Source organism: Manduca sexta, chromosome 3, assembly GCF_014839805.1.
Source record: "Manduca sexta isolate Smith_Timp_Sample1 chromosome 3, JHU_Msex_v1.0, whole genome shotgun sequence".
Lineage (NCBI taxonomy): Eukaryota > Metazoa > Arthropoda > Insecta > Lepidoptera > Sphingidae > Manduca > Manduca sexta.
The window spans coordinates 9,592,777-9,599,447 of NC_051117.1; positions in this window are offsets into that span (position 1 = coordinate 9,592,777).

A 6,671-nucleotide genomic window follows, 5' to 3' on the forward strand; every position below is an offset into this window, starting at 1 on the left:
CGGATATAAAAGTTTAACGGCATTTTGATAGATTCCATTAATTTTAATGTTCTACGTTGTGACGATCAACGGAATGAGTTCTTGACCTAGAATAGGTTGTGTTTGAGTCATGATAATCGGCTTTGCATGGCTCTCGTTCAGGTCCATCAGCTGTTGTTGGTAATGTTAAAAATAGTCATGGTTGAATTTTTTTAATAAGTGTGCGGCAAAGTGACACACTGTAGCTAATGGTACGTGGAGTGAGGTCCAATAGCATGTCGACTGACTAAAGATGATTACTCTTCGGCACGACACAATTATGCCGGCCTCTTGGAACCGGACGTAATCGGAACACGACACGCTTACGTGAGCCACTAGGGCGAGTTTTAACACCTTGTTTACGGTGGTCGCTATCCAGGCGGATATAAAATATATTCTGACAACAGCAAAACGTTCAGGCGAGCGGCATGTTCGTCACGTTATTTACCTGTATAAATAAATACATAACATCACGCATTTTATCCCCGAAGGGGTATGCAGAGGCGCAACTAGGGCACCCACTTTTCGCCAAGTGTGTTCTGTCCCATGATGTGATAGGGGGCGAGCCTATCGCCATATCGGGCACAAATTCTAGACTCCGGGCTGATACTGAGCAGAAAAACCCAAATATCACTTTGCCCGACCCGGGATTCGAACCCAGGACCTCAGAGCGCTATTGTACCGGACGTGCAATACAACTACGCCACCGAGGCAGTAAATAAATGTAAAGTCGGCATATCTAATTAGATGCATAATAGTCAGCAAACAATTTGAGCACACTAGCTTATAGAGTTTTCTTGTACGTAGAATAGCTATACTAATGTGTTTCACGCTTGGTCGAAACGGGCAACTATCTATAGCAGTTTTTCGCCATTATATATGCAGTCGATATCCGACCAAGTACACAAACTACAACACTCTTCCACACGCAAATTTTAATTAATTAAAATCAATAAATCGCTATCGCCTATAACTTGTACCAACTGTGTACAGTTAAAAAGCTTTTGCGATAATCGTGACGTTATATCTGCGGTGATGTTTTAATACAACCGGTGTTCCGGCTGTAATCCGGAGAAAAATCCGGCGCAACCGACACACCCGGCAAAACCGGCACAACCGGAACCGCCGGGACAACCGGAACTCGAGAGTTTTATGACGCATGAGCTATTTAATCTCCAAGGTTATTAATTGCGTGGGTTAATTTTAATTAATTTTATCTTCACTTGGAATTTGTTTTATTAAAGGTTAGGGTTTGTTAGTCTGGCGACAAGATGTTAAATAACTGGTTATGAGTTGAATTTGCAACCTAAGACCCCATTTAAATTACAAGCCTTAAACACACGTTTACAACTAGACTTAATTTGTACGCTAAGGGCGCGTTAGCATGTGAAAGTCTCGATCAAAATTCATGTAATTTTTATCGCGCGTTTTGCTAGCGTCTAATGCTTGTCGTATGAAATAGGCCTAAAATAAATGATTTTAGATCTGTATGTGATCGAAGTTTACTAACAACATAAAACTTGTGTCTTAGTGTGGGTATTATACTATGTGTAAATGTTGTATTTATTAAACAAGATTATAGTACATTTATCAGTGGCTCAAGAACAGCAGCGCTTTGTATAACAGGCCAACTATATTTTTATGGGATAAAAAATATCACAAGATACAAATCACGCGTTAATCCTCAAAGAGGCAGGAAGACGTGCAACCAGGGCGCATCAAACTACGGGTTGGTACTGAGCAAAAAATCCCAAAATTACTTAGCCGGACTCGGGATTCCAACCCGGGTACTCGAGCGGTACAGCACCGTGGACGCTAAACAACTACGCCACCGAGGTAAGCATCAAAATGTCCTATATGTTTACGATATAAATGCTACCTGTGTGCCAAATTCCATCTAAATCTATTCAATAGTTTCTACGTTTACACGAATGTTAAACATTACAATTAAAGTTCAAGAAACAATGAGATCATTCTGCGTAGATCGGACCATCAACAGCTAAACATTTTAAAAGTTGTATAATTGTAAAATGTAGTTAGATATTGTAACTTGACTTTGCGGATGACCAACACCTCAGCCCGCCCCTGACCACGAAGGCTGCAAAGTCTTCGAAACGTCGAAAGAAAATTAAATAACAAACCGCGATAAAATCCGAAAAGTAGTTTAATTTTAATGTTTTAGCATTCATTTTAGAAACTACAACATTCATATTACTAATGTAAACAGAATAACAGAGTGATATGTTCTTATTCAAAGCTAAAATTAGAGCTACATCATATACCATAACCGATAATGTAGTTAGAGATATTCCGCCATCCTGTTTCAATCCGACGCTATCGAGATCACACTATCAATGGAAATCGAATGTCGTCTGCAACGCGGTCACGCGCCACACTTTATAAAATAGAAGCCCAAGTAGCAGATTAGGTTCTATACTCGAACTTATTATGTACTATACTCTCTTTACTGTAAGGACACAAAAGTGACTCCACTGGGTCTGATGGTAAGTGATGGTGATGGTACATTACTTTAATGTCCAGATAAAGCAGTGCTTTTTATAGGAGCACGGGAACGTGATCCTGGATCTGATGGTAACTGGAGTCCAGATAAAGCAGTGATTTTTATAGGAGCACGGGAACGTCACCCTGGATCTGATGGTAACTGGAGTCCAGATAAAGCAGTGATTTTTATAGGAGCACGGGAACGTCACCCTGGATCTGATAGTAACTGGAGTCCAGATAAAGCAGTGCATTTTTATAGGAGCACGGGAACGTCACCCTGGATCTGATAGTAACTGGAGTCCAGATAAAGCAGTGATTTTTATAGGAGCACGGGAACGTCACCCTGGATCTGATAGTAACTGGAGTCCAGATAAAGCAGTGATTTTATAGGAGCACGGGAACGTCACCCTGGATCTGATAGTAACTGGAGTCCAGATAAAGCAGTGATTTTTATAGGAGCACGTGGGAACGTCACCCCCGGATCTGGATGGTAACTGGAGTCCAGATAAAGCAGTGATTTTAAAACAGATGCGACCTCTAGGGAGACGTGACAGTATGTAATAGGCGGTAATGTAGATTTTGTATTACCGCATGGAAAATTACCAAGCGTGTCCCTCACGTGTGCAAATTCTCAGTATCATTGGTTGCAGTAGCAGTTAGGTAGTAAAGAAGTAGTACATAATATACAAACCCATTTTTATAATATTAGTTGCGGTTCTTGGTGAGCTCCGCTGCCTTTCTCTTCTTTGCATTGAATAGTACGCAGCTGAGTGACGTAGCAATAAATACTTTGAGAGCCTCTGAGATAAACTCGACTGATAATATATTATATGCCAGTTGACACTATATGCCGGGCTGTTTGAAGCCGGATATACAAAGACTGGTCCTGGATCGCGGGGTTTACGTGGACCACCACAGCAGGTTTAAAACCTTGGGTACGGCGTAAAACCAAGATACGGGTGATATACAAAGACTGATCCTGGATAGCGAGGTTTACGTGGACCACCATTGCGGTTTTAACATCTTGGGTACGTCGGGTTTCTGTCCGGATTACGCCTATCTAGATAAAGATAAAGATATTTTTATTCTGGAAATATGGGTAAAAAGATGACCATACATGAGATTCTTCAGAGCAACCATATATCAGAAGATAATATGCAAAATTACAATTTCTTCAAAAGTAATTTTTCAAAGCATTTATGTCGCATCTACCAGCGATGTTTCTGAAACAAACAGTGAAGTTGTATGAGGTGGAAGTACAAGAAAATCATTAAACTATTCTATTACGTTTGTATTTTTTATGTAGTTCCGCGCATCTCATTTTCATATGTTTGTAAACCGGAGTGAGATTGCAATACGCGAGTCGTAAAACCTCGCGTTTGTTACTCGCGGCTTAGAGCGCATGCGAGCTCAAACAAGTTTTATTTACCATAAACAGTGTATCATAATAATAAATTAAAGGTTGTTTTTAGAATAACTTCAGTGTATTTCAGAAAATAAACCGCAGTGCTGGTGCTTCATACTGCCATGTTGAAAGACTAATAATAATTATAATTGTTGTTGAAAAAACATATCGCAAAAATTCGTCTTTCCGAATGCACACGCATCGAGACCCCGAGAGAGGAAGCATTTGGCGACATTTATTGTAAATTAGGTTTTTACATTTGTGTTTTGGCATCTCCAAATTCGGATGAGCCTAAAAAAATATTTAAATAATCTATTTTTTTTTAAAGTTGCGCAACATTAGTTGTTACCTTAAAATATATTTGTTAATCCTTTTATTAATTACTGTTACTTTTACTGTTAATCTTGTATCCAATAATGGGGGTAACATTTCAATTTTGAAAAAACCTCCTTAAATAAATAGAAAAAATAAATCGTCTGGGTTTACCAGTGTTTCGACTTCTTCTAGTGTAAATAATACAAGAAATGTTTGGTAAAAGGCCATTAAGTCTGTGTAATTATTAGAAATTATGAGACCTAATGAAGACGTCGCTAAGTGATACTTGCCAGCCTGAGCTGGCTACTTTGGTTTACCTTATGCGTTTCTTATTATTTTATCCCTAATTTATAATGTCCGTAGTTATAAGTGCTTTTAAATAAGTAGTTACAAATAATAATAATTATTCTTAGAAATGGTTTTGACGTATCATAAGTACAAATTTGTTCGCCTACGTGATAAATAAAGTATTTTCCTTTATTTTATTTATTTAATAATGTCGTTCAATGCTTTTGATTTTACTATTCTCAGTGCTATTCTTACTCTAGAGTCTAACGCCTCCTCAAAAGTCTTCAGCACTTAGTTTCAATAGTATTATAGGTGTTATAACCGATAATTTATTGTGTGCTGATCTATTACAACTACAAACATTATGTACATTGTACACTCAAAAAAATATTTACGAAGACAAATATTATAAAACAACAACTGCGGCAGGATTTATTCTATAAATACGGTAATAATCGTGTTTGTACTTGCCTGACCCTACTTGTGGCTTGAGGCCCGGCCGTCCCGAAAACCGTGGTGCCACCGTTGTTAATACGCGGATTAAACGGAACTGTTATTATTTATTCAAATATTAATATAGGATGGAAAGTGCTCGCGTTTACAAATAAATGCGGAGATTAATTTATAATTTTTATTAAATAATATTGATTTCCTGTGCCAGACTGCACCAGGCCTATTATAAGATAATCACTTGGAGTACAAAATTGTGAATTATTGACGTAATGAGTCCTACTATTATTTCATAACACGAAACGATGATAAATAATAAACTATGATTTTGAGTAGATTACATAGTGTATTGTGGACACTCGTTCTGTATTTTATATTGAATCATAATAATTTCATGTTTTAATATGTTTGTATTTGATAACTTTTCTGAACACGGGATGACGAACTTGAGGCTGGTACGACGTATGTGCATGCCTAATTTTATTTAAACTAAAATGGCATTAAAATGACCTGTGAATTTTCTTTAAGTATTGGTTTATAATGCATAATTTTTCGTCAGTTTAGTACTAGCAAAGGACACGATCTATAACAATAATTTTATTTCCCACACTTTTAACGAATACTTACGTTTACAAAGAGCTAGAAACGGAGCAAATGTGTTAAAAAAGGAAATCAATATATAAAAACATTCTCTATTTCGTTAGGAAGATTCTGGAAGGCAGAAAATATTTTTCCACCTCACAAACACTCGAACTAACAGCAATTATATCCCAAACCATTAGAATACTGCCAAATACGGGGATTTACCGATATTAAGTTTGCCCCAACCCTTTATGAATTTTAAATGTTCAAAATATATCGTCGATTTTTTTGGAACCGGTTCAAGTGTCGAAGTGGTTGTTTGTTGTTTTCAATTGGTGCTTGATTTGTGATTTTTGGTTTGGAGTTAAATGCAGGCTAGAAGGATTATTTAGAGGGAGATAGCTGTGACAAAGAAAAGATTTGGTTGAAGAGTACATACTGTCTTCGAAGTTATTTGTGTAGTTATTATTAAGATGTTGTCGCTTCGCAAACACGCATGGCCTATACACTATCCTAATATAAAAGTGGCTTGATTCAATACCAAAGCATATATTAAGGCGGTTGAATTATATAATGTGGCTGAAGTATACAAAGCAGCCAAAATAAATACTTTAGAAAATAAAATCTTTCTTAACCAATTCGAGGACATTGAGCATCTTTTATTAAGCCAGCACCGTAGCTACTCAATCATAGAGAATACTCGTTTCTTTATACAATGATAATATATATTATATATTATAATAAATATGCATTCAAAAAGTACTATAAAATTGATAAACGTTTGATAAAAAAATTCGAGGAATCCTTCATAAGAAATCTTCTTATTAAAAAATTATATCGCCTTTCAAAAACCACTAAAAAACAAAAAAAAAACTTTCGTTAGTTAGTTATTTACTAGTTACCAATTTTGAAGTCTGTGCCTAAAAAATATCAACAATATTTTCGTACATTTAGCATCTAGGTTAACTAGCAATTTTAAAAAATACAATCGAATCGAGAACCTCCTCCTTTTTTGAAGTCGTTTAATAAATAGTCTATGACAATCAAATCAACAGAAGCCAACATTATTAATATATATAAATAAAGTATAGAGACAATCCCATAGCGATCT